Genomic DNA, 24,709 nt, shown 5'->3' with positions numbered 1-24,709 from the left:
TTAGTACTAGTCGAGTTGGAGTACTAGCCAAGCGCCAAAGCACTAGCCAAGAGCCGAAGTACTAGATGAGCTGGAGTACTAGCCAAGAGCAAAAGTACTACTCAAATTGGAGTACTAGCTAAGAACCAGAGTACTAGCTAAGAACCAGAGTACTAGCCAAGAGCCAAAGTGCTAGCCAAGAGCAAAAGTGCTAGCCAAGCAAAAGTACTACCCATGAGCCTGAAGTACAAGCCAAGAGCCAGAGTACTAGCCATGGGCCAGAGTCCTAGCCAAGAGCCAAAGTACAAGCCATGAGCCAGAGTAGTAGCAAATAGCCAAAGAACAAGCCATGAGCAAAAGTACCATCTAAGCAAAAGTACTAGCTGAGCAAAAGTATTAGCCATGAGTTAAAGTAATAGCCAAGGGCCAGAGTACTAGCCAAGAGCAAATGTACTAGCCATGAGCAAAAGTACTAGCTGAGCTAAAGTACTAGCCAAAAGCCAGAGATCTAGCCAAAATTAAAAGTACTGGGCAAGTAAGAGTACTAGCCAATAGCCAAAGTACGTGCCATGAGCCAAAGTACTAGCCAAGGGCCAGAGTACTAGCCAAGAGCAAAATACTACCCATGAGCCAAAGTACTAGCCGTGAGCCGAGGTACTAGCCAAGCTAAGGTACTAGCCAAGAGCAAAACTACTAGCCAAGAGCAAAAGTACTACCCATGAGCCTGAAGTACTAGCCAAGAGCCAAAGTACTAGCCAAAAGCAAAAGTACAAGCCATGAGCCAAAGTACTAGCCAAGGGCCAGAGTACTAGCCAAGAGCAAAGGTACTACCCATGAGCCAAAGTACTAGCCGTGAGCCGAGGTACTAGCCAAGCTATGGTACTAGACAATAACTAAATTACTAGCCAAGAGCAAAAGTACAAGCCAAGAGCAAAAGTACTAGCCAAGAGCCAACGTACAAGCCAAAAGCAAAAGTACAAGCCAAAAACCGAAGTACTAGCCGAGCTGGAGAACTAGCTAAGAGCCAAAGTACTAGCCAAGAGCAAAATTACTAACCAAAGAAAGTACTACTCAAATTGGAGTACTAGCCAAGCTAAGGTAGTAGTCAAGAACCAAAGTACTAGCCAAGAGTAAAAGTACAAGCCAAGAGCCGAAGTACTAGCCAAGCTGGAGTAATAGCAGAGAGCCAACGTAAAAGCCAAGAGCAAAAGTACAAGCCAAGAGCCGAAGTACTAGCCAAGAGCCAAAGTGCTAGCCAAGAGCAAAAGTACTAGCCAAAGAAAGTACTACTCAAATTGGAGTACTAGCCAAGCTAAGGTACTAGTCAAGAACCAAAGTAGTAGCCAAGAGCAAAAGTACAAGCCAAGAGCCGAAGTACTTGCCGAGCTGAAGTACTGGTACAAGCCAAGAGCCGAAGTACTAGCCGAACTGGAGTACTAGCCAAGAGCCAAAGTTCTAGCCAAGAGCAAAAGTACTACTCAGGTTGGAGTACTAGCCAAGAACCAGAATACTAGTCAACAGCCAAAGTGCTAGTCAAGAGCAAAAGTACTAGCCGAGCAAAAGTACTACCAATGAGCCTGAAGTACAAGCCAAGAGCCAGAGTACTAGCCAAAAGCAAAAGTACAAGACTTGCGCCAAAGTACTAGCCAAGGGCCAGAGTACTAGCCAAGAGCCAAACTACTAGCCATGAGCAAAAGTTCTAGCCAATCAAAGTACTATTCAAGCAAAAGTACTAGCCATGAGCCAGAGTACTAGCCAAGAACCAGAGTACTAGCCAAGAGCTAAAGTACTTGCCAAAAGCAAAAGTACTAGGCAAGCAAAGTACTATTCAAGCAAAAGTACTAGCCATGAGCCAGAATACTAGCCAAGAGCCAAAGTACGCGCCAAGAGCAAAAGTATTAGCTATGAGCCAGAGTACTAGCCATGAGCCGAGGTACTAGCCAAGCTAAGGTACTAGCCAAGAACCAAAGTACTAGCCAAGAGTAAAAGTACTAGCCAAGCAAGAGTTCTAGCTAAAAGCTGAAGGACTACTTGAGCTGGAGTAGTAGCCTAAAGCCAGAGTCAACAAGTACTACTCGAGCTGAAGAACTAGTCAAGAGCAAAAGTACTACCCATGAGCCTGAAGTACATGCCAAGAGCCTGAGTGCTAGCCAAGGGCCAGGGTACTAGCCAAGAGCCAAAGTGCTAGCCAAAGGCAAAAGTACAAGCCATGAGCCAAAGTACTAGCCGATCTGGAGTACTACCAAGAGCCAAAGTACTAGCCAAGAACAAAAGTACTAGCCGATCTGGAGTACTACCAAGAGCCAAAGTACTAGCCAAGAACAAAAGTACAAGCCATGAGCCAAAGTACTAGCCCAGCTGGAGTACTAGCCAAGAGCCAAAGTACTAACCAAATAAAGTACTACTCAAATTGGAGTACTAACCAAGCTAAGGTACTAGTCAAGAACTAAAGTACTAGCCAAGAGCAAAACTACTAGCCATGAGCAAAAGTTCTAGCCAATCAAAGTACTATTCAAGCAAAAGTACTAGCCATGAGCCAGAGTACTAGCCAAGAACCAGAGTACTAGCCAAGAGCTAAAGTACTTGCCAAAAGCAAAAGTACTAGGCAAGCAAAGTACTAGCCAAGCAAAAGTACTAGCCATGAGCCAAAGTACTAGCCAAAAGCCAGAATACTAGCCAAGAGCCAAAGTACACGCCAAGAGCAAAAGTATTAGCCATGAGCAGGAGTACTAGCCATGAGCAGGAGTACTAGCCATGAGCTGAGGTACTAGCCAAGCTAAGGTACTAGCCAAGAACCAAAGTACTAACCAAGAGTAAAAGTACTAGCCAAGCAATAGTTCTAGCTAAAAGCTGAAGGACTACTCGAGCTGGAGTAGTAGCCTAAAGCCAGAGTCAATAAGTACTACTTGAGCTGAAGAACTAGTCAAGAGCAAAAGTACTACCCATGAGCCTGAAGTACATGCCGAGAGCCTGAGTGGTAGCCAAGGGCCAGCGTACTAGCCAAGAGCCAAAGTACTAGCCAAAAGCAAAAGTACAAGCCATCAGCCAAAGTACTAGCCGATCTGGAGTACTACCAAGAGCCAAAGTACTAGCCAAGAACAAAAGTACAAGCCATGAGCCAAAGTACAAGCCCAGCTGGAGTACTAGCCAAGAGCCAAAGTGCTAGCTAAGAGCAAAAGTACTAATCAAAGATAGTACTACTCAAATTGGAGTACTAGCCAAGCTAAGGTACTAGTCAAGAACCAGAGTACTAGCCAAGAGCAAAAGTACTAGCCAAGAGCAAAATTACTACCCATGAGCCTGAAGTACTAGCCAAGGGCCAGAGTACTAGCCAAGAGCAAAAGTACAAGCCAAGAGCAAAAGTACTACCCATGAGCCTGAAGTACAAGCCAAGAGCCAGAGCACTAGCAAAGGGCTAGAGTTCAAGCCAAGAGCCAAAGTACTAGCCGAGCTGCAGGACTAGCCAAGAGCCAAAGTACTAGCCAAGAACAAAAGTACTAGCCAAGAGCCGAAGTACTAATCGAGCTGGAGTACTAGCAGAGAGCCAACGTAAAAGCTAAGAGCAAAAGTACAAGCCAAGAGCCGAAGTACTAGCCGAGCTGGAGTACTAGCCGAGATCAAAAGTACTAACCAAAGAAAGTACTACTCAAATTGGAGTACTAGCCAAGCTAAGGTACTAGTCAAGAACCAGAGTACTAGCCAAGAGCAAATGTACTAGCCAAGAGCCAAAGTACAAGCCAAGAGCAAAAGTTCAAGCCAAGAGCCAAAGTACTAGATGAGCTGGAGTACTAGCCAAGAGCAAAAGTACTAGCCAAGAGCAAAAGTACTACTCAAATTGGAGTACTAGCAAAGAACCAGAGTACTATCCAACAGCCAAAGTGCTAGCCAAGAGCAAAAGTACTAGCCAAGCAAAAGTACTACCAATGAGCCTAAAGTACAAGCCAATCGCCTGAGTACTAGCCATGGACCAGAGTCCTAGCCAACAGCCAAAGAACAAGCCATGAGTCAAAGTACAAGCCATGAGCCAAAGTACTAGCCAAGAGCAAGAGTACTACTCATGAGCCGAAGTACTAGCTGTGAGCCGAGGTACTAGCAAACTTAAGGTACTAGTCAAGAACCAAAGTACGAGCCAAGAGCAAAAGTACATGCCAAGAGCCGAAGTACTAGCCGAGCTGGAGTACTTGCGAAGCGCCACAGTACTAGCCAAGAGCAAAAGTACTACCCATGAGCCTGAAGTACATGCCAAGAGCCTGAGTGCTAGCCAAGGGCCATAGTACTAGCCAAGAACCAAAGTACTAGCCAAAAGCAAAAGTACAAGCCATGAGCCAAAGTACTAGCCAAGGGCCAGAGTACTAGCCAAGAACAAAAGTACTACCAATGAGTCGAAGTACTAGCCGTGAGCCGAGGTACTAGCCAAGCTAAGGTACTAGTCAATAACTAAACTACTAGCCAAGAGCAAACGTACTAGCCGAGCTGGAGTACTAACCAAGAGCCAACGTACTGGTTAAGAGCAAAAGTACAAGCCAAGAACCGAAGTACTAGCCGAGCTGGAGTACTAGCCAAGAGCCAAAGTGCTAGACGAGATCAAAAGTACTAACCAAAGAAATTACTACTCAAATTGGAGTACTAGTCAAGCTAAGGTACTAGTCAAGAACCAAAGTACTAGCCAAGAGCAAAAGTTCAAGCCAAGAGCCAAAGTACTAGCCGAGCTGGAGTACTAGCCAAGAGCAAAAGTACTAGCCAAGTGCAAAAGTACAAGCCAAGAGCCAAAGTACTACATGAGCTGAAGAACAAGCCAAGAGCCAGAGTAATAGCAAAGAGCCAGACTACTAGCCAAAAGCAAAAGTACAAGCCATGAGCCAAAGTACTAGCCAAGGGCCAGAGTACTAGCCAAGAGCAAAAGTACTACCCATGAGCCGAAGTACTAGCCGTGAGACGAGGTACTAGCCAAACTAAGTTACTAGTCAAGGACCAAAGTACGAGCCAAGAGCAAAAGTACAAGCCAAGAGCAAAAGTACTACCCATGAGCCTGAAGTACAAGCCAAGAGCCAGAGTACTAGCAAAGGGCTAGAGTTCAAACCAAGAGCCAAAGTACTAGCCGAGCTGGAGTACTAGCCAAGAGCCAACGTAAAAGCCAAGAGCAAAAGTACAAGCCAAGAGCTGAATTACTAGCCGAGCTGGAGTACTAGCCAAGAGCAAGAGTACTACCCATGAGCCGAAGTACTAGCCGTGAGCCGAGGTACTAGCCAAGCTAAGGTACTAGTCAAAAACCAAAGTACGAGCCAAGAGCAAACGTACATGCCAAGAGCCGAAGTACTAGCCGAGCTAGAGTACTTGCGAAGCGTCAAAGTACTGGCCAAGTGCAAAAGTACTACCCATGAGCCTGAAGTACTAGCCAAGAGCCAAAGTACTAGCCAAAAGCAAAAGTACAAGCCATGAGCCAAAGTACTAGCCAAGGGCCAGAGTACTAGCCAAGAGCAAAGGTACTACCCATGAGCCAAAGTACTAGCCGTGAGCCGAGGTACTAGCCAAGCTATGGTACTAGACAATAACTAAATTACTAGCCAAGAGCAAAAGTACAAGCCAAGAGCAAAAGTACTAGCCAAGAGCCAACGTACAAGCCAAAAGCAAAAGTACAAGCCAAAAACCGAAGTACTAGCCGAGCTGGAGAACTAGCTAAGAGCCAAAGTACTAGCCAAGAGCAAAATTACTAACCAAAGAAAGTACTACTCAAATTGGAGTACTAGCCAAGCTAAGGTAGTAGTCAAGAACCAAAGTACTAGCCAAGAGTAAAAGTACAAGCCAAGAGCCGAAGTACTAGCCAAGCTGGAGTAATAGCAGAGAGCCAACGTAAAAGCCAAGAGCAAAAGTACAAGCCAAGAGCCGAAGTACTAGCCAAGAGCCAAAGTGCTAGCCAAGAGCAAAAGTACTAGCCAAAGAAAGTACTACTCAAATTGGAGTACTAGCCAAGCTAAGGTACTAGTCAAGAACCAAAGTAGTAGCCAAGAGCAAAAGTACAAGCCAAGAGCCGAAGTACTTGCCGAGCTGAAGTACTGGTACAAGCCAAGAGCCGAAGTACTAGCCGAACTGGAGTACTAGCCAAGAGCCAAAGTTCTAGCCAAGAGCAAAAGTACTACTCAGGTTGGAGTACTAGCCAAGAACCAGAATACTAGTCAACAGCCAAAGTGCTAGTCAAGAGCAAAAGTACTAGCCGAGCAAAAGTACTACCAATGAGCCTGAAGTACAAGCCAAGAGCCAGAGTACTAGCCAAAAGCAAAAGTACAAGACTTGCGCCAAAGTACTAGCCAAGGGCCAGAGTACTAGCCAAGAGCCAAACTACTAGCCATGAGCAAAAGTTCTAGCCAATCAAAGTACTATTCAAGCAAAAGTACTAGCCATGAGCCAGAGTACTAGCCAAGAACCAGAGTACTAGCCAAGAGCTAAAGTACTTGCCAAAAGCAAAAGTACTAGGCAAGCAAAGTACTATTCAAGCAAAAGTACTAGCCATGAGCCAGAATACTAGCCAAGAGCCAAAGTACGCGCCAAGAGCAAAAGTATTAGCTATGAGCCAGAGTACTAGCCATGAGCCGAGGTACTAGCCAAGCTAAGGTACTAGCCAAGAACCAAAGTACTAGCCAAGAGTAAAAGTACTAGCCAAGCAAGAGTTCTAGCTAAAAGCTGAAGGACTACTTGAGCTGGAGTAGTAGCCTAAAGCCAGAGTCAACAAGTACTACTCGAGCTGAAGAACTAGTCAAGAGCAAAAGTACTACCCATGAGCCTGAAGTACATGCCAAGAGCCTGAGTGCTAGCCAAGGGCCAGGGTACTAGCCAAGAGCCAAAGTGCTAGCCAAAGGCAAAAGTACAAGCCATGAGCCAAAGTACTAGCCGATCTGGAGTACTACCAAGAGCCAAAGTACTAGCCAAGAACAAAAGTACTAGCCGATCTGGAGTACTACCAAGAGCCAAAGTACTAGCCAAGAACAAAAGTACAAGCCATGAGCCAAAGTACTAGCCCAGCTGGAGTACTAGCCAAGAGCCAAAGTACTAACCAAATAAAGTACTACTCAAATTGGAGTACTAACCAAGCTAAGGTACTAGTCAAGAACTAAAGTACTAGCCAAGAGCAAAAGTACTACCCATGAGCCTGAAGTACAAGCCAAGAGCCAGAGTACTAGCAAAGGGCCAGACTACTAGCAAAAAGTAAAAGTACAAGCCATGAGCCACAGTACTAGCCAAGGGCCAGAGTACTAGCCAAGAGCAAAAGTACTAGCCAAGAGCAAAAGTACAAGCCAAGAGCAAAAGTACTAGCCCAGCTGGAGTACTAGCCAAGAGCAAAAGTACTAACCAAAGATAGTACTACTCAAATTGGAGTACTAGCCAAGCTAAGGTACTAGTCAAGAACCAGAGTACTAGCCAAGAGCAAAAGTACTAGCCAAGAGCAAAATTACTACCCATGAGCCTGAAGTACTAGCCAAGGGCCAGAGTACTAGCCAAGAGCAAAAGTACAAGCCAAGATCAAAAGTACTAGATGAGCTGGAGTACTAGCCAAGAGCCAACGTACTAGCCAAGAGCAAAAGTACAACTAAAATTGGAGTACTAGCAAAGAACCAGAGTACTATCCAACAGCCAAAGTGCTAGCCAAGAGCAAAAGTACTAGCCAAGCAAAAGTACTACCCATGAGCCTAAAGTACAAGTCAATCGCCTGTGTACTAGCCATGGACCAGAGTCCTAGCCAACAGCCAAAGTACAAGTCATGAGTCAAAGTACAAGCCATGAGCCAAAGTACTAGCCAAGAGCAAGAGTACTACTCATGAGCCGAAGTACTAGCTGTGAGCCGAGGTACTAGCAAACTTAAGGTACTAGTCAAGAACAAAAGTACAAGCCAAGAGCAAAGGTACATGCCAAGAGCCGAAGTACTAGCCGAGCTGGAGTACTTGCGAAGCTCCACAGTACTAGCCAAGAGCAAAAGTACTACCCATGAGCCTGAAGTACATGCCAAGAGCCTGAGTGCTAGCCAAGGGCCATAGTACTAGCCAAGAACCAAAGTACTAGCCAATAGCAAAAGTACAAGCCATGAGCCAAAGTACTAGCCAAGAACAAAAGTACTACCAATGAGTTGAAGTACTAGCCGTGAGCCGAGGTACTAGCCAAGCTAAGGTACTAGTCAATAACTAAACTACTAGCCAAGAGCAAACGTACTAGCCGAGCTGGAGTACTAACCAAGAGCAAAAGTACAAGCCAAGAGCCGAAGTACTAGCCAAGAGCCAAAGTGCTAGCCAAGAGCAAAAGTACTAGCCAAAGAAAGTACTACTCAAATTGGACTACTAGCCAAGCTAAGGTACTAGCCAAGAACCAAAGTACTAGCCAAGAGCAAAAGTACAAGCCAAGAGCCAAGTACTAGCCGAGCTGGAGTACTGGTACAAGCCAAGAGCCGAAGAACTAGCCAAACTGGAGTACTAGCCAAGAGCCAAAGTACTAGCCAAGAGCAAAAGTACTACTCAGGTTGGAGTACTAGCCAAGAACCAGAGTACTAGCCAACAGCCAAAGTGCTAGTCAAGAGCAAAAGTACTAGCCGAGCAAAAGTACTACCAATGAGCCTGAAGTACAAGCCAAGAGCCAGAGTGCTAGCCAAAAGCAAAAGTACAAGCCATGAGCCAAAGTACTAGTCAAGGGCCAGAGTACTAGCCAAGAGCCAAACTACTAGCCATGAGCAAAAGTTCTAGCCAATCAAAGTACTATTCAAGCAAAAGTACTAGCCATGAGCCAGAGTACTAGCCAAGAACCAGAGTACTAGCCAAGAGCTAAAGTACTTGCCAAAAGCAAAAGTACTAGGCAAGCAAAGTACTAGCCAAGCAAAAGTACTAGCCATGAGCCAAAGTACTAGCCAAAAGCCAGAATACTAGCCAAGAGCCAAAGTACACGCCAAGAGCAAAAGTATTAGCCATGAGCAGGAGTACTAGCCATGAGCAGGAGTACTAGCCATGAGCTGAGGTACTAGCCAAGCTAAGGTACTAGCCAAGAACCAAAGTACTAACCAAGAGTAAAAGTACTAGCCAATCAATAGTTCTAGCTAAAAGCTGAAGGACTACTCGAGCTGGAGTAGTAGCCTAAAGCCAGAGTCAATAAGTACTACTTGAGCTGAAGAACTAGTCAAGAGCAAAAGTACTACCCATGAGCCTGAAGTACATGCCAAGAGCCTGAGTGGTAGCCAAGGGCCAGCGTACTAGCCAAGAGCCAAAGTACTAGCCAAAAGCAAAAGTACAAGCCATCAGCCAAAGTACTAGCCGATCTGGAGTACTACCAAGAGCCAAAGTACTAGCCAAGAACAAAAGTACAAGCCATGAGCCAAAGTACAAGCCCAGCTGGAGTACTAGCCAAGAGCCAAAGTGCTAGCTAAGAGCAAAAGTACTAATCAAAGATAGTACTACTCAAATTGGAGTACTAGCCAAGCTAAGGTACTAGTCAAGAACCAGAGTACTAGCCAAGAGCAAAAGTACTAGCCAAGAGCAAAATTACTACCCATGAGCCTGAAGTACTAGCCAAGGGCCAGAGTACTAGCCAAGAGCAAAAGTACAAGCCAAGAGCAAAAGTACTACCCATGAGCCTGAAGTACAAGCCAAGAGCCAGAGCACTAGCAAAGGGCTAGAGTTCAAGCCAAGAGCCAAAGTACTAGCCGAGCTGCAGGACTAGCCAAGAGCCAAAGTACTAGCCAAGAACAAAAGTACTAGCCAAGAGCCGAAGTACTAATCGAGCTGGAGTACTAGCAGAGAGCCAACGTAAAAGCTAAGAGCAAAAGTACAAGCCAAGAGCCGAAGTACTAGCCGAGCTGGAGTACTAGCCGAGATCAAAAGTACTAACCAAAGAAAGTACTACTCAAATTGGAGTACTAGCCAAGCTAAGGTACTAGTCAAGAACCAGAGTACTAGCCAAGAGCAAATGTACTAGCCAAGAGCCAAAGTACAAGCCAAGAGCAAAAGTTCAAGCCGAGAGCCAAAGTACTAGATGAGCTGGAGTACTAGCCAAGAGCAAAAGTACTAGCCAAGAGCAAAAGTACTACTCAAATTGGAGTACTAGCAAAGAACCAGAGTACTATCCAACAGCCAAAGTGCTAGCCAAGAGCAAAAGTACTAGCCAAGCAAAAGTACTACCCATGAGCCTAAAGTACAAGCCAATCGCCTGAGTACTAGCCATGGACCAGAGTCCTAGCCAACAGCCAAAGAACAAGCCATGAGTCAAAGTACAAGCCATGAGCCAAAGTACTAGCCAAGAGCAAGAGTACTACTCATGAGCCGAAGTACTAGCTGTGAGCCGAGGTACTAGCAAACTTAAGGTACTAGTCAAGAACCAAAGTACGAGCCAAGAGCAAAAGTACATGCCAAGAGCCGAAGTACTAGCCGAGCTGGAGTACTTGCGAAGCGCCACAGTACTAGCCAAGAGCAAAAGTACTACCCATGAGCCTGAAGTACATGCCAAGAGCCTGAGTGCTAGCCAAGGGCCATAGTACTAGCCAAGAACCAAAGTACTAGCCAAAAGCAAAAGTACAAGCCATGAGCCAAAGTACTAGCCAAGGGCCAGAGTACTAGCCAAGAACAAAAGTACTACCAATGAGTCGAAGTACTAGCCGTGAGCCGAGGTACTAGCCAAGCTAAGGTACTAGTCAATAACTAAACTACTAGCCAAGAGCAAACGTACTAGCCGAGCTGGAGTACTAACCAAGAGCCAACGTACTGGTTAAGAGCAAAAGTACAAGCCAAGAACCGAAGTACTAGCCGAGCTGGAGTACTAGCCAAGAGCCAAAGTGCTAGACGAGATCAAAAGTACTAACCAAAGAAATTACTACTCAAATTGGAGTACTAGTCAAGCTAAGGTACTAGTCAAGAACCAAAGTACTAGCCAAGAGCAAAAGTTCAAGCCAAGAGCCAAAGTACTAGCCGAGCTGGAGTACTAGCCAAGAGCAAAAGTACTAGCCAAGTGCAAAAGTACAAGCCAAGAGCCAAAGTACTACATGAGCTGAAGAACAAGCCAAGAGCCAGAGTAATAGCAAAGAGCCAGACTACTAGCCAAAAGCAAAAGTACAAGCCATGAGCCAAAGTACTAGCCAAGGGCCAGAGTACTAGCCAAGAGCAAAAGTACTACCCATGAGCCGAAGTACTAGCCGTGAGACGAGGTACTAGCCAAACTAAGTTACTAGTCAAGGACCAAAGTACGAGCCAAGAGCAAAAGTACAAGCCAAGAGCAAAAGTACTACCCATGAGCCTGAAGTACAAGCCAAGAGCCAGAGTACTAGCAAAGGGCTAGAGTTCAAACCAAGAGCCAAAGTACTAGCCGAGCTGGAGTACTAGCCAAGAGCCAACGTAAAAGCCAAGAGCAAAAGTACAAGCCAAGAGCTGAATTACTAGCCGAGCTGGAGTACTAGCCAAGAGCAAGAGTACTACCCATGAGCCGAAGTACTAGCCGTGAGCCGAGGTACTAGCCAAGCTAAGGTACTAGTCAAAAACCAAAGTACGAGCCAAGAGCAAACGTACATGCCAAGAGCCGAAGTACTAGCCGAGCTAGAGTACTTGCGAAGCGTCAAAGTACTGGCCAAGTGCAAAAGTACTACCCATGAGCCTGAAGTACATGCCAAGAGCCTGAGTGCTAGCCAAGGGCCATAGTACTAGCCAAGAACCAAAGTACTAGCCAAAAGCAAAAGTACAAGCCATGAGCCAAAGTACTAGCCAAGTACTAGTCAGTATGTGGGACTACCAATGAGCCGAAGTACTAGCCGTGAGCCGAGGTACTAGCCAAGCTAAGGTACTAGTCAATAACTAAACTACTAGCAAAGAGCAAAAGTACTAGCCGAGCTGGAGTACTAATAAAGAGCCAACGTACTAGCCAAGAGCAAAAGTACAAGCCAAGAAACAAAGTACTAGCCGAGCTGGAGTACTAGCCAAGAGCCAAAGTGCTAGCCGAGATCAAAAGTACTAACCAAAGAAAGTACTACTCAAATTGGAGTGCTAGCCAAGCTAAGGTGCTAGTCAAGAACCAAAGTACTAGCCAACAGCAAAAGTGCAAGCCAAGAGCAAAAGTTCAAGCCAAGAGCCAAAGTATTAGCCGAGCTGGAGTACTAGCCAAGAGCAAAAGTACTAGCCAAGTGCAAAAGTACAAGCCAAGAGCCAAAGTACTAGATGAGCTGGAGTACTAGCCAAGCACCAAAGTACTAGCCAAGAGCAAAAGTACTACTCAAATTGGAGTACTAGCCAAGAACCAGAGCACTATCCAACAGCCAAAGTGCTAGCCAAGAGCAAAAGTACTAGCCAAGCAAAAGTGCTACCCATGAGCCTGAAGTACAAGCCAAGCCCCTGAGTACTAGCCATGGGCCAGAGTCCTAGCCAACAGCCAAAGTACAAGCCATGAGCCAAAGTACAAGCCATGAGCTAAAGTACTAGCCAAGAGCAAGAGTACTACCCATGAGCCGAAGTACTAGCATGAGCCGAGGTACTAGCCAAGCTAAGGTACTAGTCAAGCACCAAAGTATGAGCCAAGAGCAAAAGTACATGCCAAGAACTGAAGTACTAGCCGAGTTGGAGTACTAGCCAAGAGCCAAAGAGCTAGCCGAGATCAAAAGTACTAACCAAAGAAAGTACTACTCAAATTGGAGTACTAGCCAAGCTAAGGTACTAGTCAAGAACCAAAGTACTAGCCAAGAGCAAAAGTACAAGCCAAGAGCAAAAGTACAAGCCAAGAGCCAAAGTACTTGCCAAGCTGGAGTACTAGCCAAGAGCAAAAGTAATAGCCAAGTGCAAAAGTACAAGCCAAGAGCCAAAGTACTAGATGAGCTGGAGTACTAGCCAAGAGCCAAACTACTAGCCAAGAGCAAAAGTACTACTCAAATTGGAGTACTAGCCAAGAACCAGAGTACTAGCCAACAGCCAAAGTCCTAGCCAAGCAAAAGTACTACCCATGAGCCTGAGTACTAGCCATGGGCCAGAGTCCTAGCCAACAGCCAAAGTACAAGCCATGAGCCAAAGTACAAGCCATGAGCCAAAGTACTAGCCAAGAGCAAAAGTACTAGCCAAGCAAAAGTGCTACCCATGAGCCTGAAGTACAAGCCAAGCCCCTGAGTACTAGCCATGGGCCATAGTACTAGCCAAGAACCAAAGTACTAGCCAAAAGCAAAAGTACAAGCCATGAGCCAAAGTACTAGCCAAGGGCCAGAGTACTAGCCAAGAACAAAAGTACTACCAATGAGTCGAAGTACTAGCCGTGAGCCGAGGTACTAGCCAAGCTAAGGTACTAGTCAATAACTAAACTACTAGCCAAGAGCAAACATACTAGTCGAGCTGGAGTACTAACCAAGAGCCAACGTACTGGTTAAGAGCAAAAGTACAAGCCAAGAACCGAAGTACTAGCCGAGCTGGAGTACTAGCCAAGAGCCAAAGTGCTAGCCGAGATCAAAAGTACTAACCAAAGAAATTACTACTCAAATTGGAATACTAGTCAAGCTAAGGTACTAGTCAAGAACCAAAGTACTAGCCAAGAGCAAAAGTTCAAGCCAAGAGCCAAAGTACTAGCCGAGCTGGAGTACTAGCCAAGAGCAAAAGTACTAGCCAAGTGCAAAAGTACAAGCCAAGAGCCAAAGTACTACATGAGCTGAAGAACAAGCCAAGAGCCAGAGTAATAGCAAAGAGCCAGACTACTAGCCAAAAGCAAAAGTACAAGCCATGAGCCAAAGTACTAGCCAAGGGCCAGAGTACTAGCCAAGAGCAAAAGTACTACCCATGAGCCGAAGTACTAGCCGTGAGACGAGGTACTAGCCAAACTAAGTTACTAGTCAAGGACCAAAGTACGAGCCAAGAGCAAAAGTACAAGCCAAGAGCAAAAGTACTAGCCAAGCAAAAGTGCTACCCATGAGCCTGAAGTACAAGCCAAGCCCCTGAGTACTAGCCATGGGCCAGAGTCCTAGCCAACAGCCAAAGTACAAGCCATGAGCCAAAGTACAAGCCATGAGCTAAAGTACTACCCATGAGCCTGAAGTACAAGCCAAGAGCCAGAGTACTAGCAACGGGCTGGAGTTCAAGCCAAGAGCCAAAGTACTAGCCGAGCTGGAGTACTAGCCAAGAGCCAACGTAAAAGCCAAGAGCAAAAGTACAAGCCAAGAGCTGAATTACTAGCCGAGCTGGAGTACTAGCCAAGAGCAAGAGTACTACCCATGAGCCGAAGTACTAGCCGTGAGCCGAGGTACTAGCCAAGCTAAGGTACTAGTCAATAACCAAAGTACGAGCCAAGAGCAAACGTACATGCCAAGAGCCGAAGTACTAGCCGAGCTGGAGTACTTGCGAAGCGTCAAAGTACTGGCCAAGAGCAAAAGTACTACCCATGAGCCTGAAGTACATGCCAAGAGCCTGAGTGCTAGCCAAGGGCCATAGTACTAGCCAAGAACCAAAGTACTAGCCAAAAGCAAAAGTACAAGCCATGAGCCAAAGTACTAGCCAAGGGCCAGAGTACTAGCCAAGAACAAAAGTACTACCAATGAGCCGAAGTACTAGTCAATAACTAAACTACTAGCAAAGAGCAAAAGTACTAGCCGAGCTGGAGTACTAATCAAGAGCCAACATACTAGCCAAGAGCAAAAGTACAAGCCAAGAAACAAAGTAGGCCGAACTGGAGTACTAGCCAAGAGCCAAAGTGCTAGCCGAGATCAAAAGTACTAACCAAAGAAAGTACTACTCAAATTGGAGTGCTAGCCAAGCTAAGGTGCTAGTCAAGAAACAAAGTACTAGCCAAGAGCAAAAGTGGAAGCCAAGAGCAAAAGTTCAAGCCAAGAAACAAAGTACTAGCCGGGCTGGAGTACTAGCCAAGAGCAAAAGTGCTAGCCGAGATCAAAAGTACTAACCAAAGAAAGTACTACTCAAATTGGAGTGCTAGCCAAGCTAAGGTGCTAGTCAAGAACCAAAGTACTAGCTAACAGCAAAAGTGCAAGCCAAGAGCAAAAGTTCAAGCCAGGAGCCCAAGTATTAGCCGAGCTGGAGTACTAGCCAAGAGCAAAAGTACTAGCCAAGTGCAAAAGTACAAGCCAAGAGCCAAAGTACTAGATGAGCTGGAGTACTAGCCAAGCACCAAAGTACTAGCCAAGAGCAAAAGTACTACTCAAATTGGAGTACTAGCCAAGAACCAGAGCACTATCCAACAGCCAAAGTGCTAGCCAAGAGCAAAAGTACTAGCCAAGCAAAAGTGCTACCCATGAGCCTGAAGTACAAGCCAAGCCCCTGAGTACTAGCCATGGGCCAGAGTCCTAGCCAACAGCCAAAGTACAAGCCATGAGCCAAAGTACAAGCCATGAGCCAACGTACTAGCCAAGAGCAAGAGTACTACCCATGAGCCGAAGTACTAGCCGTGAGCCGAGGTACTAGCCAAGCTAAGGTACTAGTCAAGCACCAAAGTATGAGCCAAGAGCAAAAGTACATGCCAAGAACTGAAGTACTAGCCGAGTTGGAGTACTAGCCAAGAGCCAAAGTGCTAGCCGAGATCAAAAGTACTAACCAAAGAAAGTACTACTTAAATTGGAGTACTAGCCAAGCTAAGGTACTAGTCAAGAACCAAAGTACTAGCCAAGAGCAAAAGTACAAGCCAAGAGCAAAAGTACAAGCCAAGAGCCAAAGTACTTGCCAAGCTGGAGTACTAGCCAAGAGCAAAAGTAATAGCCAAGTGCAAAAGTACAAGCCAAGAGCCAAAGTACTAGATGAGCTGGAGTACTAGCCAAGAGCCAAACTACTAACCAAGAGCAAAAGTACTACTCAAATTGGAGTACTAGCCAAGAACCAGAGTACTAGCCAACAGCCAAAGTCCTAGCCAAGCAAAAGTACTACCCATGAGCCTGAGTACTAGCCATGGGCCAGGGTCCTAGCCAACAGCCAAAGTACAAGCCATGAGCCAAAGTACAAGCCATGAGCCAAAGTACTAGCCAAGAGCAAAAGTACTAGCCAAGCAAAAGTGCTACCCATGAGCCTGAAGTACAAGCCAAGCCCCTGAGTACTAGCCATGGGCCAGAGTCCTAGCCAACAGCCAAAGTACAAGCCATGAGCCAAAGTACAAGCCATGAGCTAAAGTACTAGCCAAGAGCAAGAGTACTACCCATGAGCCGAAGTACTAGCATGAGCCGAGGTACTAGCCAAGCTAAGGTACTAGTCAAGCACCAAAGTATGAGCCAAGAGCAAAAGTACATGCCAAGAACTGAAGTACTAGCCGAGTTGGAGTACTAGCCAAGAGCCAAAGAGCTAGCCGAGATCAAAAGTACTAACCAAAGAAAGTACTACTCAAATTGGAGTACTAGCCAAGCTAAGGTACTAGTCAAGAACCAAAGTACTAGCCAAGAGCAAAAGTACAAGCCAAGAGCAAAAGTACAAGCCAAGAGCCAAAGTACTTGCCAAGCTGGAGTACTAGCCAAGAGCAAAAGTAATAGCCAAGTGCAAAAGTACAAGCCAAGAGCCAAAGTACTAGATGAGCTGGAGTACTAGCCAAGAGCCAAACTACTAGCCAAGAGCAAAAGTACTACTCAAATTGGAGTACTAGCCAAGAACCAGAGTACTAGCCAACAGCCAAAGTCCTAGCCAAGCAAAAGTACTACCCATGAGCCTGAGTACTAGCCATGGGCCAGAGTCCTAGCCAACAGCCAAAGTACAAGCCATGAGCCAAAGTACAAGCCATGAGCCAAAGTACTAGCCAAGAGCAAAAGTACTAGCCAAGCAAAAGTGCTACCCATGAGCCTGAAGTACAAGCCAAGCCCCTGAGTACTAGCCATGGGCCATAGTACTAGCCAAGAACCAAAGTACTAGCCAAAAGCAAAAGTACAAGCCATGAGCCAAAGTACTAGCCAAGGGCCAGAGTACTAGCCAAGAACAAAAGTACTACCAATGAGTCGAAGTACTAGCCGTGAGCCGAGGTACTAGCCAAGCTAAGGTACTAGTCAATAACTAAACTACTAGCCAAGAGCAAACATACTAGTCGAGCTGGAGTACTAACCAAGAGCCAACGTACTGGTTAAGAGCAAAAGTACAAGCCAAGAACCGAAGTACTAGCCGAGCTGGAGTACTAGCCAAGAGCCAAAGTGCTAGCCGAGATCAAAAGTACTAACCAAAGAAATTACTACTCAAATTGGAATACTAGTCAAGCTAAGGTACTAGTCAAGAACCAAAGTACTAGCCAAGAGCAAAAGTTCAAGCCAAGAGCCAAAGTACTAGCCGAGCTGGAGTACTAGCCAAGAGCAAAAGTACTAGCCAAGTGCAAAAGTACAAGCCAAGAGCCAAAGTACTACATGAGCTGAAGAACAAGCCAAGAGCCAGAGTAATAGCAAAGAGCCAGACTACTAGCCAAAAGCAAAAGTACAAGCCATGAGCCAAAGTACTAGCCAAGGGCCAGAGTACTAGCCAAGAGCAAAAGTACTACCCATGAGCCGAAGTACTAGCCGTGAGACGAGGTACTAGCCAAACTAAGTTACTAGTCAAGGACCAAAGTACGAGCCAAGAGCAAAAGTACAAGCCAAGAGCAAAAGTACTAGCCAAGCAAAAGTGCTACCCATGAGCCTGAAGTACAAGCCAAGCCCCTGAGTACTAGCCATGGGCCAGAGTCCTAGCCAACAGCCAAAGTACAAGCCATGAGCCAAAGTACAAGCCATGAGCTAAAGTACTACCCATGAGCCTGAAGTACAAGCCAAGAGCCAGAGTACTAGCAACGGGCTGGAGTTCAAGCCAAGAGCCAAAGTACTAGCCGAGCTGGAGTACTAGCCAAGAGCCAACGTAAAAGCCAAGAGCAAAAGTACAAGCCAAGAGCTGAATTACTAGCCGAGCTGGAGTACTAGCCAAGAGCAAGAGTACTACCCATGAGCCGAAGTACTAGCCGTGAGCCGAGGTACTAGCCAAGCTAAGGTACTAGTCAATAACCAAAGTACGAGCCAAGAGCAAACGTACATGCCAAGAGCCGAAGTACTAGCCGAGCTGGAGTACTTGCGAAGCGTCAAAGTACTGGCCAAGAGCAAAAGTACTACCCATGAGCCTGAAGTACATGCCAAGAGCCTGAGTGCTAGCCAAGGGCCATAGTACTAGCCAAGAACCAAAGTACTAGCCAAAAGCAAAAGTACAAGCCATGAGCCAAAGTACTAGCCAAGGGCCAGAGTACTAGCCAAGAACAAAAGTACTACCAATGAGCCGAAGTACTAGTCAATAACTAAACTACTAGCAAAGAGCAAAAGTACTAGCCGAGCTGGAGTACTAATCAAGAGCCAACATACTAGCCAAGAGCAAAAGTACAAGCCAAGAAACAAAGTAGGCCGAACTGGAGTACTAGCCAAGAGCCAAAGTGCTAGCCGAGATCAAAAGTACTAACCAAAGAAAGTACTACTCAAATTGGAGTGCTAGCCAAGCTAAGGTGCTAGTCAAGAAACAAAGTACTAGCCAAGAGCAAAAGTGGAAGCCAAGAGCAAAAGTTCAAGCCAAGAAACAAAGTACTAGCCGGGCTGGAGTACTAGCCAAGAGCAAAAGTGCTAGCCGAGATCAAAAGTACTAACCAAAGAAAGTACTACTCAAATTGGAGTGCTAGCCAAGCTAAGGTGCTAGTCAAGAACCAAAGTACTAGCTAACAGCAAAAGTGCAAGCCAAGAGCAAAAGTTCAAGCCAGGAGCCCAAGTATTAGCCGAGCTGGAGTACTAGCCAAGAGCAAAAGTACTAGCCAAGTGCAAAAGTACAAGCCAAGAGCCAAAGTACTAGATGAGCTGGAGTACTAGCCAAGCACCAAAGTACTAGCCAAGAGCAAAAGTACTACTCAAATTGGAGTACTAGCCAAGAACCAGAGCACTATCCAACAGCCAAAGTGCTAGCCAAGAGCAAAAGTACTAGCCAAGCAAAAGTGCTACCCATGAGCCTGAAGTACAAGCCAAGCCCCTGAGTACTAGCCATGGGCCAGAGTCCTAGCCAACAGCCAAAGTACAAGCCATGAGCCAAAGTACAAGCCATGAGCCAACGTACTAGCCAAGAGCAAGAGTACTACCCATGAGCCGAAGTACTAGCCGTGAGCCGAGGTACTAGCCAAGCTAAGGTACTAGTCAAGCACCAAAGTATGAGCCAAGAGCAAAAGTACATGCCAAGAACTGAAGTACTAGCCGAGTTGGAGTACTAGCCAAGAGCCAAAGTGCTAGCCGAGATCAAAAGTACTAACCAAAGAAAGTACTACTTAAATTGGAGTACTAGCCAAGCTAAGGTACTAGTCAAGAACCAAAGTACTAGCCAAGAGCAAAAGTACAAGCCAAGAGCAAAAGTACAAGCCAAGAGCCAAAGTACTTGCCAAGCTGGAGTACTAGCCAAGAGCAAAAGTAATAGCCAAGTGCAAAAGTACAAGCCAAGAGCCAAAGTACTAGATGAGCTGGAGTACTAGCCAAGAGCCAAACTACTAACCAAGAGCAAAAGTACTACTCAAATTGGGGTACTAGCCAAGAACCAGAGTACTAGCCAACAGCCAAAGTCCTAGCCAAGCAAAAGTACTACCCATGAGCCTGAGTACTAGCCATGGGCCAGGGTCCTAGCCAACAGCCAAAGTACAAGCCATGAGCCAAAGTACAAGCCATGAGCCAAAGTACTAGCCAAGAGCAAAAGTACTAGCCAAGCAAAAGTGCTACCCATGAGCCTGAAGTACAAGCCAAGCCCCTGAGTACTAGCCATGGGCCATAGTACTAGCCAAGAACCAAAGTACTAGCCAAAAGCAAAAGTACAAGCCATGAGCCAAAGTACTAGCCAAGGGCCAGAGTACTAGCCAAGAACAAAAGTACTACCAATGAGTCGAAGTACTAGCCGTGAGCCGAGGTACTAGCCAAGCTAAGGTACTAGTCAATAACTAAACTACTAGCCAAGAGCAAACATACTAGCCGAGCTGGAGTACTAACCAAGAGCCAACGTACTGGTTAAGAGCAAAAGTACAAGCCAAGAACCGAAGTACTAGCCGAGCTGGAGTACTAGCCAAGAGCCAAAGTGCTAGCCGAGATCAAAAGTACTAACCAAAGAAATTACTACTCAAATTGGAGTACTAGTCAAGCTAAGGTACTAGTCAAGAACCAAAGTACTAGCCAAGAGCAAAAGTTCAAGCCAAGAGCCAAAGTACTAGCCGAGCTGGAGTACTAGCCAAGAGCAAAAGTACTAGCCAAGTGCAAAAGTACAAGCCAAGAGCCAAAGTACTACATGAGCTGAAGAACAAGCCAAGAGCCAGAGTAATAGCAAAGAGCCAGACTACTAGCCAAAAGCAAAAGTACAAGCCATGAGCCAAAGTACTAGCCAAGGGCCAGAGTACTAGCCAAGAGCAAAAGTACTACCCATGAGCCGAAGTACTAGCCGTGAGACGAGGTACTAGCCAAACTAAGTTACTAGTCAAGGACCAAAGTACGAGCCAAGAGCAAAAGTACAAGCCAAGAGCAAAAGTACTACCCATGAGCCTGAAGTACAAGCCAAGAGCCAGAGTACTAGCAACGGGCTGGAGTTCAAGCCAAGAGCCAAAGTACTAGCCGAGCTGGAGTACTAGCCAAGAGCCAACGTAAAAGCCAAGAGCAAAAGTACAAGCCAAGAGCTGAATTACTAGCCGAGCTGGAGTACTAGCCAAGAGCAAGAGTACTACCCATGAGCCGAAGTACTAGCCGTGAGCCGAGGTACTAGCCAAGCTAAGGTACTAGTCAAGAACCAAAGTACGAGCCAAGCTAAGGTACTAGTCAAGAACCAAAGTACGAGCCAAGAGCAAACGTACATGCCAAGAGCCGAAGTACTAGCCGAGCTGGAGTACTTGCGAAGCGTCAAAGTACTGGCCAAGACCAAAAGTACTACCCATGAGCCTGAAGTACATGCCAAGAGCCTGAGTGCTAGCCAAGGGCCATAGTACTAGCCAAGAACCAAAGTACTAGCCAAAAGCAAAAGTACAAGCCATGAGCCAAAGTACTAGCCAAGGGCCAGAGTACTAGCCAAGAACAAAAGTACTACCAATGAGCCGAAGTACTAGTCAATAACTAAACTACTAGCAAAGAGCAAAAGTACTAGCCGAGCTGGAGTACTAATCAAGAGCCAACGTACTAGCCAAGAGCAAAAGTACAAGCCAAGAAACAAAGTAGGCCGAGCTGGAGTACTAGCCAAGAGCCAAAGTGCTAGCCGAGATCAAAAGTACTAACCAAAGAAAGTACTACTCAAATTGGAGTGCTAGCCAAGCTAAGGTGCTAGTCAAGAAACAAAGTACTAGCCAAGAGCAAAAGTGGAAGCCAAGAGCAAAAGTTCAAGCCAAGAGCAAAAGTTCAAGCCAAGAGCCAAAGTATTAGCCGAGCTGGAGTACTAGCCAAGAGCAAAAGTACTAGCCAAGTGCAAAAGTACAAGCCAAGAGCCAAAGTACTAGTTGAGCTGGAGTACTAGCCAAGCACCAAAGTACTAGCCAAGAGCAAAAGTACTACTCAAATTGGAGTACTAGCCAAGAACCAGAGCACTATCCAACAGTCAAAGTGCTAGCCAAGAGCAAAAGTGCAAGCCAAGAGCAAAAGTTCAAGCCAGGAGCCAAAGTATTAGCCGAGCTGGAGTACTAGCCAAGAGCAAAAGTACTAGCCAAGTGCAAAAGTACTACTCAAATTGGAGTACTAGCCAAGAACCAGAGCACTATCCAACAGCCAAAGTGCTAGCCAAGAGCAAAAGTACTAGCCAAGCAAAAGTGCTACCCATGAGCCTGAAGTACAAGCCAAGCCCCTGAGTACTAGCCATGGGCCAGAGTCCTAGCCAACAGCCAAAGTACAAGCCATGAGCCAAAGTACAAGCCATGAGCCAAAGTACTAGCCAAGAGCAAGAGTACTACCCATGAGCCGAAGTACTAGCCGTGAGCCGAGGTACTAGCCAAGCTAAGGTACTAGTCAAGCACCAAAGTATGAGCCAAGAGCAAAAGTACATGCCAAGAACTGAAGTACTAGCCGAGTTGGAGTACTAGCCAAGAGCCAAAGTGCTAGCCGAGATCAAAAGTACTAACCAAAGAAAGTACTACTTAAATTGGAGTACTAGCCAAGCTAAGGTACTAGTCAAGAACCAAAGTACTAGCCAAGAGCAAAAGTACAAGCCAAGAGCAAAAGTACAAGCCAAGAGCCAAAGTACTTGCCAAGCTGGAGTACTAGCCAAGAGCAAAAGTAATAGCCGAGTGCAAAAGTACAAGCCAAGAGCCAAAGTACTAGATGAGCTGGAGTACTAGCCAAGAGCCAAACTACTAACCAAGAGCAAAAGTACTACTCAAATTGGAGTACTAGCCAAGAACCAGAGTACTAGCCAACAGCCAAAGTCCTAGCCAAGCAAAAGTACTACCCATGAGCCTGAGTACTAGCCATGGGCCAGAGTCCTAGCCAACAGCCAAAGTACAAGCCATGAGCCAAAGTACAAGCCATGAGCCAAAGTACTAGCCAAGAGCAAGAGTACTACCCATGAGCCGAGGTACTAGCCAAGCTAAGGTACTAGTCAATAACCAAAGTACTAGCCAAGAGCAAAAGTACAAGCCAAGAGCCGAAGTACTAGCCGACCTGGAGTACGAGCCAAGACAAAGAATTAGTCAAGTGCAAAAATAGAAGCCAAGAGCCGAAGTACTAGATGAGCTGGAGTACTAGCCAAGAGCCAAAGGACTACTCAAATTGGAGTACTAGCTAAGAACCAGAGTACTAGCCAACAGCCAAAGTGCTAGCCAAGAGCAAAAGTACTAGCCAAGCAAAAGTACTACCCATGAGCCTGAAGTACTAGCAGAGCTGGAGTACTAGCCAAGAGCCAACGTAAAAGCCAAGAGCAAAAGTTAAAGCCAAGAGCAAAAGTACTAGCCGAGCTGGAGTACTAGCCAAGACCAATAGTACTAGCCAAGTGCAAAAGTACTACTCAAATTGTGTACTAGCCAAGCTAAGGTACTAGTCAAGAACCAAAGTACTAGCCAAGTGCAAAAGAACAAGCCAAGAACCGAAGTACTAGATGAGCTGGAGTACTAGCCAAGAGCAAAAGTACTAGCCAAGAGCAAACGTACTACTCAAATTGGAGTACTAGCCAAGAACCAGAGTACTAGCCAACAGCCAAAGTGCTAGCCAAGAGCAAAAGTACTAGCCAAGAACCAAATACTAGATGAACTGGAGTACTAGCCAAGAGTCAAAGTGCTAGCCAAGAGCAAAATTAGTAGCCAAGCAAAAGTACTACCCATGAGCCTGAAGTACAAGCCAAGAGCCAAAGTACTAGCCAATGGCCAGAGTACTGGCCAAGAACAAAAGTACTACCAAAGAGCCGAAGTACTAGCCGTGAGCCGAGGTACTAGCCAAGAGCTAAACTACTAGCCAAGAGCAAAAGTACAAGCCAAGAGCAAAAGTACTAGCCGAGCTGGAGTACTAACCAGGAGCCAACGTACTAGCCAAGAGCAAAAGTACAAGCCAAGAACCAAGGTACTAGCCGAGTTGGAGTACTAGCTAAGAGCCAAAGTACTAGCCAAGAGCAAAATTACTACCCGAAGAAAATACTACTCAAATTGGAGAAAAAGCCAAGCTAAGCTATTCGTCAAGAACCAAAGTACTAACCAAGAGCAAAAGTACAAGCCAAGAGCCGAAGTACTAGCCAAGAGCCAAAGTACTAGCCAAGAATTAAAGTACAAGCCAAGTGCCGAAGTACTAGCCGAGCTGGAGTACTAGCCAAGAGCCAAAGTACTAGCCAAGAATTAAAGTACAAGCCATGAGCCAAAGTACTAGCCAAGGGCCAGAGTACTAGCCAAGAAGAAAAGTACTACCCATGAGCCAAAGTACTAGCCATGAGCCGAGGTACTAGCCAAGCTAAAGTACTAGTCAAGAACTAAACTACTAGCCAAGAGCAAAAGTACAAGCCAAGAGCAAAAGTACTAGCCGAGCTGGAGTACTAACCAAGAGCCAACGTTCTAGCCAAGAGCAAAAGTACAAGCCAAGAGTCGAAGTACTAGCCAAGCTGGAGTACTAGCCAAGCGCCGGAGTACTAGCTGAGCATGAGCAGTAGCCAAGAGCTGAAGTACTAGCCGAGCTGGAGTACTAGCCAAGAAGCGAAATACTAGCCGAGCTGAAGTACTAGCCAAGAGCATGAGTACTAGGTGAGCAGGAGTACTAGCTAAGAGCTGAAGTACTGCCTAAGAGCTGGAGTAATAGTCAAGAGCTAAAATACTAGCCGAGCTGGAGTACCAACCGAGCTTGAGTACTTGCTAAGAGGAGGAGTAGCTCCCAAGAGGTGGAGTACCATCCAAGAGCTGGAATACTAGCCTAGCAGGAGTACTATCCAATAGAAAAAGTACTAGCCAAGAGCTGAAGTACCAGCCGAGCTGGAGTACTATCAGGAGATGGAGTACTAGCCGAGCTGGATTATTAGCCAAGAGCTGAAGTACCAGCCTAAAGCTGAAGTACCAGCCGAGCTGGAGAACTACCAAAGAACTAGCCAACAGCCGGGTACTGTCACGATTCCGGGAACCAAACACGCTAACAGGTCACAGAGAGGAAGGGTGCTATACCGGTCCTTAGAGTGGCTGGGCTAAGCACACAAGAATGGTCAGGAGACAAGCCAAGTAAAGGGAGCCAGAAAACAGGAGAACGAGAAACAAGCCAAGGTCAAAGGAGAGGAGAAGACAGGATAATCGGAATAACGAGCAAAACAATCGGTAACCAGAGAACAACACGAGAAGACTGCACTACGGGTATCACAAGACCACAATAGGGCACTGAGAGACA

Source organism: Pelobates fuscus, chromosome 13, assembly GCF_036172605.1.
Source record: "Pelobates fuscus isolate aPelFus1 chromosome 13, aPelFus1.pri, whole genome shotgun sequence".
Lineage (NCBI taxonomy): Eukaryota > Metazoa > Chordata > Amphibia > Anura > Pelobatidae > Pelobates > Pelobates fuscus.
This window is presented reverse-complemented; position numbering follows the sequence as displayed.